This window comes from Hyperolius riggenbachi, chromosome 4 (assembly GCF_040937935.1).
Source record: "Hyperolius riggenbachi isolate aHypRig1 chromosome 4, aHypRig1.pri, whole genome shotgun sequence".
Classification (NCBI taxonomy): domain Eukaryota; kingdom Metazoa; phylum Chordata; class Amphibia; order Anura; family Hyperoliidae; genus Hyperolius; species Hyperolius riggenbachi.
In genome coordinates, this window is record NC_090649.1 from 85,037,520 (window position 1) to 85,052,593 (window position 15,074).

Genomic DNA, 15,074 nt, shown 5'->3' on the forward strand with positions numbered 1-15,074 from the left:
AAGACACCCCAAGGTATTCTGTTAGGTGTATGATGAGTTCATAGAATATTTTATTTTTTGTCAAAAGTTAGAGGAAATTGGATTTTTATTGTTTTTTTCACAAAGTGTCATTTTTCACTAACTTGTGACAAAAAATAAAATCTTCTATGAACTCACCATACCCCTAACGGAATACCTTGGGGTGTCTTCTTTCTAAAATGGGGTCACTTGTGGGGTTCCTATACTGCCCTGGCATTTTAGGGGCCCTAAACCGTGAGGAGTAGTCTAGAATCCAAATGCCTCAAAATGACCTGTGAATAGGACGTTAGGCCCCTTAGCGCACCTAGGTTGCAAAAAAGTGTCACACATGTGGTATCGCCGTACTCAGAAGAAGTAGTATAATGTGTTTTGCGGTGTATTTTTATACATACCCATGCTGGGTGGGAGAAATCTCTCTGTAAATGGACAATTGTGTGTAAAAAAAATCAAATAATTGTCATTTACAGAGATATTTCTCCCACCCAGCATCTGTATGTGTAAAAATACACCCCAAAACACATTATACTACTTCTCCTGAGTACGGCGGTACCACATGTGTGGCACTTTTTTGCACCCTAAGTGCGCTAAGGGGCCCAAAGTCCAATGAGTACCTTTAGGATTTCACAGGTCATTTTGCGACATTTGGTTTCAAGACTACTCCTCACGGTTTAGGGCCCCTAAAATGCCAGGGCAGTATAGGAACCCCACAAATGACCCCATTTTAGAAAGAAGACACCCCAAGGTATTCCGTTAGGAGTATGGTGAGTTCATAGAAGATTTTATTTTTTGTCACAAGTTAGCGGAAAATGACACTTTGTGAAAAAAAACAATTAACATCAATTTCCGCTAACTTGTGACAAAAAAAAAAAATCTTCTATGAACTCACCATACTCCTAATGGAATACCTTGGGGTGTCTTCTTTCTAAAATGGGGTAATTTGTGGGGTTCCTATACTGTCCTGGCATTTTAGGGGCCCTAAACCGTGAGGAGTAGTCTTGAAACGAAATTTCTCAAAATGACCTGTGAAATCCTAAAGGTACTCATTGGACTTTGGGCCCCTTAGCGCAGTTAGGGTGCAAAAAAGTGCCACACATGTGGTATTGCCGTACTCAGGAGAAGTAGTATAATGTGTTTTGGGGTGTATTTTTCCACATACCCATGCTGAGTGGGAGAAATATCTCTATAAATAGACAATTGTGTGTAAAAAAAATAAAAAAATTGTCATTTACGGAGATATTTCTCCCACCCAGCATGGGTATGTGTAAAAATACACCCCAAAACACATTATACTACTTTTCCTGAGTACGGCAATACCACATGTGTGGCACTTTTTTGCAGCCTAACTGCGCTAAGGGGCCCAAAGTCCAATGAGCATCTTTAGGCTTTACAGGGGTGCTTACAATTAGGCACCCCCCAAAATGCCAGGACAGTGAACACACCCCACAAATGACCCCATTTTGGAAAGTAGACACTTCAAGGTATTCAGAGAGGAGCATAGTGAGTCCGTGGCAGATTTCATTTTTTTTTTGTCGCAAGTTAGAAGAAATGGAAACTTTTTTTTTTGTTGTTGTTGTCACAAAGTGTCATTTTCCGCTAACTTGTGACAAAAAATAAAATCTTCTATGAACTCACCATGCCTCTCACTGAATACTTTGGGATGTCTTCTTTCCAAAATGGGGTCATTTGGGGGGTATTTGGACTATCCTGGAATTTTAGCCCCTCATGAAACCTGACAGGTGCGCAGAAAAGTCAGAGATGCTTGAAAATGGGAAAATTCACTTTTGGCACCATAGTTTGTAAACGCTATAACTTTTACCCAATCCAATAAATATACACTGAATGGTTTTTTTTTTATCAAAGACATGTAGCAGAATAACTTTCGCGCTCAAATGTATAGGAAATTTTACTTTATTTGAAAAATGTCAGCACAGAAAGTTAAAAAAGTCATTTTTTTGACAAAATTCATGTCTTTTTTGATGAATATAATAAAAAGTAAAACTCGCAGCAGCAATCAAATAGCATCAAAAGAAAGCTGTATTAGTGACAAGAAAAGGAGGTAAAATTCATTTAGGTGGTAGGTTGTATGACCGAGCATTAAACCGTGAAAGCTGCAGTGGTCTGAATGGAGAAAAAGGCTCTGGTCCTTAAGGGGCGAAAAGACTGTGGTCCTGAAGTGGTTAAAGTGTACTGGTAATTCATTCAGTCAGGTCCAGTCGACGCAGGCGAAGTTTGGCTTCCTCCAGCCCCCTTCAGGCTCATCAATCCCTTGCCATACTCCTCCGTTGCATGGATCCTCCGCTAGGTGGCGGGTTACTTCATCCCATCAGGCAGGGCCAGATTTACCATAAGGCACTGTAGGCACGTGCCTACAAGCGCCTGATGATGGAATAGTGCCTCCTTTCCTATGCAGAGTACCGAGAAGAGCACAAATGAGAGGTTACTAACTTGGCTTTCGGCATTCCACTGACAAAGATCTCCCTTCAGTCGGGGGCACCACTAGCTGCGTTATACTGAGGGTACCTCTAGCTACCTAATGCTAAGGGGCACCTGTAGCAACCTATGATGGGCAAGGGAAGTAAGGGAGACGTGACAGCTGCGACAGGCAATACACTTGCGGTGCAGTTAGGTGGGGGTTTGTGGGTTCTTGAGGGTGAAGTCAAAGGTGCCAGGACATATGTGGCTATAGGCTCCTGTGAGGTAAATCCGGGCCTGCCGTCAGGGGAACCTGCACATGCGTGGCTCGGCTGCGTGGGGCACAGATGCAGAACGCTCCTGGCGATGGGAGCGCTACAGAGGAGCACGCGTGCGGCTGAGCTGTGCATGCGCAGTTCCCTGAGGGAAACTGTTCCCTGGAGGAAGCCCCAGATATGTATAATTTTTTTTGTATGATCTTGGCTTTCCTTCAATCCATATCTGCGCAGAAGACACTAGTCCTTGCGATATTGTGGGCGGTTTGCCGGTGCTCTGTGATGTCATTTTCGTAATTTGTTCTGCTTGTTTGCAATTTTTTTTTCTTTTTTGCAGGTAGTGAAATACATTAGAATTAGGAATGCGGGCAATATGCAGAAAAATACAGAAGCTTTGAATTTTTTTTACCACGGAAAAAAACGCATAAATGAAACACGAATGCATGCAAAACATTTCAAAATTCCCATGGGGGCTATTAACCTGAACGACGAAGGCTGCAAAACCCGCATGGATCGAGTGTGTCTCCTGCCTTACTGAGTTTCTGCATGAACAATCATTTTTGTGGAAATGAAGTCAGCTCTGGCAATGGGAATTCCAGTCATCAATACTGAGGAGAAATCCCCTGCGCTTTGTGCGCTACTATTTGGTTACAATAAAAAACCTGAACATAAACACTTCAAGCCAGTCACACAGCTGAGATTATGTAGCGACTGAAGCATATAGATCAAGGTAGATGCAAAAAAAACCAGAGCCATGTGCTTCCCCATAGCAACCAATCAGGGTTCAGCTGTTTAGCATAACAAGGCTTCTATTGGCTACTCAGGGCAACTGCTCAACATTTGCTCTAGTATTCATTGCACCAGCCTTGATAAATCTGCTGCACTTTGTGCGCTGCATGATTGTTGTTAATAAAGTTTGTACAAAGTCTAGTCTGTGAGGAGAATTCCACAGGAATGCCTGAAACAGTGAGGAGAAACTGAGCTGTACTCTGTATGCACTGTGACCTCATCACATTACCTGCACATACTAAGTAACTAACTGACCTTATAATAGGTGTACAGAGTAGTCAGTGGTGTAGCTAAGGAGCTATGGGCCCCAGTGCAAGATTTACATGGGAGCCCCCCTCCCCCCCCCCCCACGCGCTCCATACATAACAGTTGATACGGCGCACCAAAACCTGCTAAAGACAATCACAGTATGAGAGGTGTAAGCAGAGGAGGGGGGCAGCTTGTTAATGATTAGTACTAATCATAGCATCTATAGAAGTGATTATTAACAGCACAGGACCAATAAAGAGCGAATACTGTAGTTGAGGGTGAGGGAGGGTCCCAGATGCAGTCAGAACCTCTGCACTCCCTATTGCCACGTCACTGTGTACAGTATCTGCATAGCTCCCAACTGTCCCTCTTTTGGAAGGACAATCCCTGTTTGGGAACCCTGTTCCTCTGTCCCTCTTTCCCCCTCATTTGTCCCTCTTTCAGGACTTTGTCCCTCTTTCTATGTAAATATATATATTTCTCTACTAAAAAATGTGTTTGACTCTAAACTGTATTCCCATCCTTTAAATTAATATATATCTAATTTTAAAATGTTAAAATGAAGGAAACTTATCCAGGATAGAAAAAAACAGTGTGGTTTGAAATATAAAACTTCGTATTTTTCTTATGAAATCTTTATGGTACGCGTGACTAGGGGTGTGACGGGGCATGAACAGGGGTGTGGAAGGGGCGTGGCTTAAATGTCCCTCTTTCTCATCTTAAAAAGTTGGGAGGTATGTATCCACTAGATTGTAAGCTCGCAAGGGCAGGGTCCTCCTCCTAATGTTTACTGTTTTTGTCACAATATTTGTGCTGCTTGGAACTCTGTTTTACAATTTGTTAGTATATCTATGTTCCCCTTGTCGTCTTATTGTACTTTGTAAAGCGCTGCGGAATATGTTGGCGCTATAAAAATAAAAAATAATAATAATAATCTGTAGTATTGTTACTTCATTTTCATCAACAACATCCATCATCTATCTCTTCATAAATGAGAGTGGAATATGTAAAGCATTCCTTTATGGACAATCACTACACCATATACACAGTGACACCCCACCATATAGACACAGATGGATTACGATTAAATGGGCAAAGTAGTCGCTTTGGGCCCTCCTTATTGTCCTTTTGATAATCTGAAGTGGATCACAGAAGGTGGCAGTTGGCTTTTTACACCCTATAGACCCCAGGCACCTGCCTAGGTTGCCTTGTGGATGATCCTGCTTTGCATATACACACTGACACAATGCTATATACAAACACCGACACTGCACTTTGCACACACACTCACACACAGTGACTCCACATTTTATACAGTACAGGTAGACCCGCCGATACGAACAGCATAGATTCTTTGTTTCCATGGGAACAAGGCAAAAAATATTTCAAATTGGACTTGTAGTTTTTGAGAAAATCGATTTTAAAAAATCAAAGAAAAAATGGCTTTTAAACTTGTATAAGCAGGTACAGAGGGCAGAGGTGACACAGAGGGGGACACTGGAGGCACAGGGGGGCATAGAGGAGGAACGGGGACAAAGATGGCACAGTGTTCCAACTTAAGAACAGATTCAGGTTAAGAACGAACCTACAGTCCCGATCTCGTTCGTTAACTGGGGACTAAACCTGTATTATTATTTAATATTTATATATAGCGCTGACATCTTCCACATCGCTGTACAGAGTATATTGTCTTGTCACTTAACTGTTCCGCAGGGGAGCTCACAATCTAATCCCTACCATAGTCATGTGTCTATATCGTGTAGTGTATGTATTGTAGTCTCCGGCCAATTTAGGGGGAAGCCAATTCATTTATCTGTTAGTTTTTGGGATGTGGGAGGAAACCAGAGTCCATGGGGGAAACCCACGCAGACATAGAAGAACATAATAACTCCTTTCAGATGTTGCCCTGGCTGGGATTCAAACCGGGCACCCAGCAACAAAGAAAAGTTTGATAATATAGGCATGTATTATCTATTATATAATTTAGTATCTATTATATAATTTATCCTAGTGCTGTACATAGCACAAAACAAACAATCGTGGAGAGCATAGATACATAAGTAGTTCCACACACAGTACAATGGGAACATCCAGCAACATAAGTACAAATACATACATAGTTAATGTGGTATTTCAAACATCAGCATGTTCATTTGCTAAAGTACGGCAGAAACAGGAAACACTAGGGGGAGAGCCATTACCTCGCAATGTTACAGTCTAGAGGATGTATGGTTACTATGAACAAGTTTCACTGAAGCCATATATTAAAATGTAAAAAGCAACTCATACATTTTCTAGTAGATCTGACAACTCCCCAATAATATACACAAACAGTTCGGTAATCATAATATTTCTATTGGTATAAATATAGCTATTGATATAACTCAGAGCCATTGCGAAACATAGATCTCAGCAGTACATATATAATCACCATCTACTTGAGAAGAAATACATTTTATATGGGCTGCCAATGAAAAAAGAGTGCAATCTATCCTATACAATAAAATGCAAGTGTCCCTGCGTCATCAGCTGAATGGTTGTGTGTCCCTGGCTTTTTTGTACTGAGCATTTACGCAGCCAGGGCAATTAGGACACAGGGCCGGACCTGACAATTTGCTGTGTGTGGTTCACAGAGGTTCTCATTGCATTGTGGGAAATAACAGCTTTTTCCAACCAAGCAAGCAGCTCCCTGTGTGCATATACTTCAGACAGTGGTGGGGAACGAGCAAGCAGGATGCGTATGTGTGGTGCACGCATTGCGGGGGGCAGCGGCTGTGACCTAGCGCCCGTTTTTTAATGGGCAGGCCTTTTTACTAGTAATATATAAGGTATAAATCAATCTCAGTGGCAGACAAAGCCAACAGTGGGCCACTGTGCTGAATAAATGAAGGGGCTCAATGTGAGTGGGCGTGGTCATAGAAGATTATGGGCGGATCCAAAAATCATCAATAACATGAAAGTGTGTGAACCTAGGTTGCATTCTGAAGGGACTGTATTAATGTAGCAGATATTTTCTACCTATTTAATTATGTTGTGTGCCTTCCTTATCACTGACAGCTGTGTCATGCTGAGCACTAATGCTGAGTACTAATGACTTATTTTTTGTTTTTTTCCTACATAGATCTGACCAATAGGAGCAAGAGGCATCACATGCAGTAAGATTTTCCATAGCAGTTGTGATTGTTATTCTGAAATTCTGGAATGCTATGCTAGCAATTTACAGTGGTGCGATTTCTATACCTTTCCAGATTCAACATTTCAGTAATTTCTTCCCTAGTCCCCCTATCTTTCCACAGAGACGCAGCTATGGCTTTCAGTGCCCGGTTACAAGGACAATTTTTGCACACCCCACTTGGATAAAATGGGCATGGACAAACATCAAAATGTGGGCTTGGACACACATCAGAATGTGGGCGTGGCCATGGGTGTAGACAGATGGATAAATGTTGTTTAGATAGCCAGGTGTGCCCCCCTTCCCCCTTTAGATAGCCAAATGTGCCCCCCTTGCTCCTGTTTATATAGCCAGATTTGCCCACTTTTTCTGCTGCTGTAACATTTCTGCACTCCTCTGCAGAGGTAGGGAGAGAAGCAGGGGCTCTTCTGGCAACCAGCAAGCTGCCTCTCATGTGCGTGGGTGTGCAGTAGCTGTGCTGAGCGCCCTCACAGTGCTGCACCCAGGGACATATGTTCCCTCTTGCCCACCCTTAGCTACGCCTCTGTCTTCCCATCCTCAGTCTCTGCCTGCCTCGCCCTCAACCCAATGCTGGTTTTAGCTACAATGGGGCCCTGGGACTAAATTTACCTGGGGCCCCCCTTCCCCCTTCCCAGGATATTCACCCTCCACCCCCCCCCCCCCCCCCACCCGGGCACCTGAGCCAGCTGTCGCACCCCCAAAACTCCCCCTTAAACTTCACTGTGCCCCACAGGGCCTCTGCACTGTGTTGTCAGAATAGCCACTCACCTATCCCGGCGCTCTGCTCCACCTATGCTCCCTGCCTTTATCCCCACTAGCTGCCTTTCCCACTCTCTAAATTGTGTTGTACACAGTGGGCACATACCTGAAAGTGAAATATTGTGAACAATTGTAAATAATAATATAAAAATAATTTCCTTATGGGATATGGAGCAGGGGCATAGACCCTGCAAGGGACACAACCATGGGGGAAGGGGGGGGGGGCAGAATCCACAGGGGGCCCTGTCCTGAGAGACTGACAACTAGGGCAAGGAGAGAAAAAAACTTTCTGCTCTCTGCACAATTGTCCTAATGACTGCATCTGCTCAGCCACTGATAAGGAACTATACAAAGTTTTGCAGACAAATATTTGTAGACAGTCCCTATTCAGTGTTCAGCAGGGTCTTGTGTAAAACGCCATTCTACCCCCAGCCTTTCTACCCCTCCCCAAGTGCTGTGTACTGTAGTGATGGATGCTTGAGGAGTCAGGACACGGAAAGATAAAGTTTATTTTCTGCACAATTGTTCTAATAACTGCATTTGCTCAGCAACTGATAACAAATCATACAAAGTTTTGTAGACAAAGATTTGCAGACAGTCCCTATTCATTGTGCAGCAGGCTCTTGTGTACAACACCCAGCCCCCAACTTCTCTACCCCTCCCCAAATGCTCTGTACCAGGGTAATGCTGGAGAAGGGCCAGATCTGCTCCATCTGAGGTGTACAGAGTAAGTGTAATAAGCTGAGACTGAGAGCACACTTGTCTGTCAGTTTTGTGAATGCATTTTCTGCACACCTGGAGGTTGATTCACAAAGCCGTGGTAATTCATAGCATGGCCGCGCTATGCTTCGCTTAAAACTTTACGCGCACTGTACCAAACGCTTGCGCACATTCACGCAGCGCAACGTGCACAAACATTTTATGTGTAGCATAGCATTGGCCGTGCTATGAATTAGCATGGCTTTGTGAGTCAACCACCATGGGCTTGATTCACAAAAGAGTGCTAACTGTTAGCACGGCCGTTTTTGCGCGAATTTTCGCATTGCGCGCGCTCGCGAATTTTCGCGCGAATCGATAAAGTTTTCGCGTGAAAACGATAGCGATTTTGCGGGAAAATTCGCGTTTGCGCGCGAAAACTTTATCGTTTCGCGCGAAAATTCGCTATCGCGTGCAATGCGAAAATTCGCACGAAAACGGCCGTGCTAACAGTTGGCACTCTTTTGTGAATCAAGCCCCATGTGTGAAAACATGCACGTTGCATCATAACAGTGGGCTTGTTTTGTTAATATAGAGACCCACTGAGGCTCACAAATCCTCCCTGTTTTTATTACTTCCCATGATTAAATCATAAGTAGTACAGCTGTACACGATTTTCATAGATATTTTAGATGTTTTTACCAGAAATGAGTTAAGCAACCAAGGTCAGTAGCTAAGAAATGCAAACTATAACATGTATTCCCATTAGCAGCAGAACAAGATTTCCCTGGCATTTTGTTATAGGGGGATCGATGAAATGTTTTCATTTAGACATGTTTGTGGTTCTAATTACTTCAAATGGGAGCCTGACGTTACAGTTTTAATTGCCAGCAAAAAAGTCTAAATTGGCTCCTAGCATTCTCCTTAATAAAATCAGCCAACAAGGAATTAGTGCAGAAGGAATAATCGCTCACAAAGCTCCACGTATGTTTGTTCGGTAGAATCTGAAGAGGCGGCTCTGAGCCTATCTCTGACGTTCCAGAGAGGTCAAGTGAGATCCGTCACTGTGCCTGGCCGGCCGGCTCCACTTGTGCTCAGGATATGAAGCCAATCGATGTATAAAGATCCTCAGCTTCCAGCGCTGATAAAAATAACAGATATGCTGCTGCATTGTGTGATTTCCATTTTCTTCTCATCTCTATGGCTGCGTAATAGCACAAACCTAAGCTATTAAAGCATTTCACCAAGAAAATGATCTTCTCACTGGTCATTTCTACTGACACTAAAATGTACTTTTTCTACCATTATTATTATTTATTGGATTTATATAGCGACAACATATTAAGCAGCGCTGTACAATATATAGGATTACAGACAATGATAACAGGGGTGACAGCACAATACAGGTCACAGACAATAGATACAACAATACAGGTAATAAGCAATAAGATACACAGCACAATACAGGTAGAAATAAAATGCCAGACCATACACTGGAGTGGTTGTCTCAATAATGCAAGTTCACCTTACTCTGGGTAGAGTGCACAATCAAGTATGATACATAAGGGGAGATGGCCCTACCAAAAGGCTTACAATCTACTGTAGATTATACCTTGGCCAGTGAAGACATTAACAGCCATCTCGGGGACAACTGACACTGCAGTGAGGGGCCCAGGGCTTCTGGGGGCCCTGGGCCCCCCAAAGCGCTAGAAGGGCCGCATGTGCTGGCCGTGGGCCTGTGGCTTACTAACCAGCATACCACGTTCCAGCACTGGGAGAAGAGTGACATCAGCACTTGAACGTGGGGAGCAGACAAGTGAGCCCGCTACAGTGGACTTTCTATACTGGGGCACCACCTATATCTGGCTACACGCTACCTATATTGGGCCACCACCTATACCTGGCTACCTATACTGGGGCTGGAACCACCTATACCTAGCTACCTATACTGGGGCACCACCTATACCTGGCTACCTATACTGGGGCTGGAACCACCTATACCTGGCTACCTATACTGGGGCACCACCTATACCTGGCTACTTATACTGGGGCTGGAACCACCTATACCTGGCTACCTATACTGGGGCACCACCTATACCTGGCTACCTATACTGGGGCTGGAACCACCTATACCTGGCTACCTATACTGGGGCTGGAACCACCTATACCTAGCTACCTATACTGTGGTACCACCTATACTTGGCTACCTATACTGAGGGCACCACTTGTACCTGGCTACCTATACTGTGGCACCACCTATACTTGGCTACTTATACTGGGGCACCTATAGCTTGCTACCTATACTGGGGGCACCTGTACCTGGCTAACCTATACTGGTACACCACCCATACCAGGCTACCTATACTGGGGGCAACTATACCAGGCTACCTATACCAGGGCACCACCTATAGTTGAATACCTATATTGGGGCACCTGTATCTTGCTGGCCTATACTGGGGTACCAGCTATACCAGGCTACCTATACTGGGGCATCTACACCAGGCTACCTATACTGGGGCACCACCTATAGCTGGCTACTTAAACTGGGGGAACCTATACCCGGCTACCTATACTGGGGGCACCTATGCCTGGATACCTATACTGCGGCACCTATACCTGACTAGGGCAGGGGGACGAGCTGAGAAAGAAGGGGACAACAGGTAACACAGGGGATAAAAGAGGCACTGGGGAAACAGAGGCAGACAAAAGAGGCACAGGAAGAAAAGAGGGGGACAAAAGAGAACGGATAATGGATCAGAACAGACCTACAAGTCTCATTTGTTAATCGGGGACTACCTGTATTTTGCTAGTATTTGGCTCCATCCACAACATGCCATGGTCACGCCGCCTTTTTCAGCATCACACTGTGTCTGAGCCATGCACATTTTTCGCCGCAGCGCACTTCGCGCACGGGGTGGGGAGGCTAGTGGGCGGGCACAGCAACCATTGGGCCTGATGATGTGTGAGGGGCCCCAAAATTTCTGATGGCTGGCCCTGATTATCCCTGCACTTTGATTGGCCCAATAGGCTGCCTGTCACTTGACAGGAAACTTGACAGGCAGCCCATTGGGCCAATTAAAGTGTGGGGATAATGTCCTTTAAAGTGATTGGACCCGCAGGGACTCAGGGCAGAATGAGTGGAGCTCTCGTCATGGGCGTAACAATAGGGGATGCAGCCCCTGCTCTCGCGGAGGGGCCCGGGCCCCCTTTGGGGCCCGCTCAGGGCCGTTTTTGGGGGCTTGAGGGGTCACAGCATGAGGGGAGAGCTTGGTAGCATGTCGGTGGGGTGGGGGGACGGTCCCCCCCTCCCTCACCTCGGGCTCTCCCCTCTGCGCTCCCCTTCATCATTGAATAGAGCATATGCAGGCGGCGGGCAGTGGCAGTTACATATCTTCCGTGTGTTCCAGCGAAGATGTTTCTCCCTCTAGTGTCTGACGCAACTTACTGTTTATACAGGAAGACGCGTCAGAAGCTAGAGAGAGGAACATCCGTGGAACGCAAGGCCCCAGGGGGAGGGGGGCCCGCTCAGAATTTCAGCGGCAGGGCCCGGCGATTCCTAGTTACGCCCCTGGCTCCCGAAATTGTCAATTAGCAGGGATAAGTTCGTAGCGCTCGCTATGTTACTCTGATAGGGAACGTTGACCCTGATAAGGCACATTAACTCTGATAAGGCACGCTACTTGTTATAGTGAATTAACCCCATAAAGCTATAAAAGTGATAAATAAGTTGTGAATGGATATGTCCTTTAAATAATATTATTTATAATCATTGAATTCTTTATATTAAATCTTATTTAATCTATGAAAAAGACGTTGCCAAGTTTTGCACCCCAGAACTGTATCCAGTAAAGTTGATCTTACCTGCTAAAGGCTCATACACACGTCAGATGTTCGCAAATGACCCGTCGTTTTTGACGTTTGAACGACCGGTCATTTGGACGTCAAATCGGGCATGTGTACGGTCTGTCGTTCAGCTGATAAGACTGGATTTGAACGATCCGCCAAGCAGATCAATCAAGTCCAGTCTTATCAGCTGAACGACAGACTGTACACACGCCCGATTTCACGTCCAAACGACCGGTCAGTCAAACGTCCAAACGACGGGTCGTTTGCGAACATCTGACGTGTGTATCTACCTTTACAGTTCACTAGGGCTTTAAATAATCATTATGCAGAGCAGGCGGCAGCACAAGCTGCTGGTTGTCAGAATGTCTGCAAGCTGGGAGGAAATAGCTCCATGCCCAGTGGCTCTGCTACCATTCACTGCGATTAGGATCTGTTATTATTACCATTCATTTCTCTTTATATAGTACCATTGTCTTCTGCGGTGCTGTGCAGAGCACCATACAGACAGCACTGGGAACCATACAGTACATTGTTTATAAACAGTACAACTGGAACATCCAGCAACACAAGATACATGCATAGTTCATGCATGAACAAATAGCATCCAGTAATATTGGTACATAATCCTTTGGTGGAATAAGAAGTAAAGAGACAACAAACATTAGGCAGAGGGCCCTGCCCTTGTGAGCTTACAATCTAGAACATTGTGTGCACAATTTTGCCTTCCTAAAACAGAAGATATTTGCAGATTTCACGAGAGAGAAAGGAGAAAGGTTGGGGGTTTCGGGAACTATTTATAATGCATCATTATAAACCAGTGGGTGGAATATGCAAATCTTTTCATTTCTCTAAAAGGTGGGCATTCATCTGACCTACTGGTTTTGGGAGTGCAAGGTATGGATTGGAGATAGTTCTGTGGGTAAGGAGGAGGGAGTTACAATATATCCAGTAAAGGAATGGTCAGGCAGAATTGTAGGAATCTATTTTTTGCAAATAGTGTCCAGGCAATCAAGGCCTGTTCTCTCATGAAGCAAGGTGAAACATTTATACAATTGTATAGAGCAATGCAATGTGTAGTGGAATGCAATGAAATGTAATGCTAACTCACGCCAACCGATTCCTCTACGGCTCGCTGCTATCTATCTATGTCTCTATCTATGTCTTCTCTCTGAGCCAGATGTATTGTGCCAAAAACAATTCCGGGCATGACCCAGTCATGCTTGGCAAAATAAAGTTTTCTGATTTCTGATTCTGATTCCGGAACATTTGCATCAGGTGCAGAGATTGCAGGGGTAGCATGTTTGTACCGTCTTTACACTAACAACATGCAGTCAGAGTAGGAGGAGAAGTGAGAGGAGAGTGAGGTGAAGAGGTCATCATTAGGGAAAAGCAGCTTGTTGTGCTGTGTGAAGAGTCTGACAGTGAGTGAGGAGGAGGGAGACAGGAGAGCAGCAGTGTGTCATTTGACTTGTACAGCAGAATGGAGGAGGTGGCAATGCTGTCCTGAGTGAGGAGGAATAGAGTGGCTGAGGATGAGCAGTCTGTTTGTTACAGACTCACAGCCAGCCAGTGTGCTATTGTGTTGAGCTGCAGCATGTCATGTGAGAACATTAAATGAAGCAGGTAAATTGTTGGGTGCTGTGCAATCATTGAAAATTGGGGGGGGGGGGGGGGGGGACAACCTCAAAAGTTTGCCTCAGGCAGCAAAAAAGTCTACAGGCAATTACGGTATATGTGATAAAAAATAAAATCAGTTGTCAATAAAATGAAGCAGGATAGATAGACCCTTCACCAAGGAAAGCAGACACCCCCAAAACACCCCAAGACAATTAGGCTGACACTATATTCTGGGTTACAATCACATGTCGTCTCATGTGATAGGAAACCAGAAGAGGATGTCGGTATTGCATCGCCACTGTGTGGGAGGAGAGCAGAAAGCCGATCCAGTAACTATAACAGCTTCCTGCATCCGCTCTGCCTGCAACCAGACCTGCACCCCCAGCACACTACCCACAACCTGACCCGCAATCTGACCCGAAACCCATACAGGGCCTGACTGAATGCAGGTATCTACTTTAAAGTACACCTGAACTGAGAGGGATATGGAGGTTGCCATATTTCTTTCCTTTTAAACAATACCAGTTGCCTGGCTGTCCTGCTGATCTATATGGCTGAAGTAGTGTCTGCATCATACGCCTGAAACAAGCATGTAGCTAATCCAGTCAGACCTCAGTCGTAGAAGTCTGATCTTCATGCTTGTTCAGGGCCTTTGGCTAAAGGTATTTGAGGCAGATGATCAGAAGGACAGCTACGGCTGGACTTGTACTCTTTACTGCCCAAGGCCACTGAGAGATTCCCCCACCTTCAGTATAGATAGCTAGATGACCCTCTCCAGTATAGGTAGCCTGATGACCCCCCCCCCCCCCCTTACCTCCAATATACATAATCGGGACAATCCCTCCCCCCTCCCTCTAGTATAAGAAGCCAGATGACCACCTCCCCTTCCGCATAGATAGCCTAATGACGGCTCTCCCTCCAGTATAGGTAGCTAAGTGACCCATCCCCCTAGTTTAGACTGCTGCCCACCCTCCCTTGATCCTGTGGTGCCTTAGGCCATGGCCTATGTGGCCTTGGCTTCAATCCGGCCCTCAGGACAGCCAGGCAACGTGCGTTGTTTCAAAGGAATTAAATATGGCAGCCTCCTTATCCTTCTCACCTCAAGTGTCCTTTAGGCCTCTTGCACACTGCAAGCAATTCCGATTCAGATTCCGCTTTTTAATCTGTTTTTACATCCGATTCAGATTCCGATTTGCAGTTTGCTCTGATTCCGATTTGCA

General features: G+C 45.0%; 1 protein-coding gene across 2 annotated transcripts in view; it reads left to right on the forward strand.

Moving 5' to 3' along the window:
- The first annotated feature begins 3,643 nt into the window (after positions 1-3,643).
- The window catches only part of RAD51AP2 (RAD51 associated protein 2), a 72,702-nt gene continuing 61,271 nt past the window's right edge, over positions 3,644-15,074 (forward strand). Inside the window, exons 1-2 of one of the 2 annotated variants that reach the window (XM_068280274.1) lie at positions 3,644-3,696; positions 6,865-6,898. The gene's annotated coding sequence lies outside the window, so the exon portion shown is untranslated. Of the gene's footprint in view, positions 3,737-6,864; positions 6,899-15,074 lie in introns of both variants that reach the window. The other variant, XM_068280273.1, reaches the window with a different exon arrangement.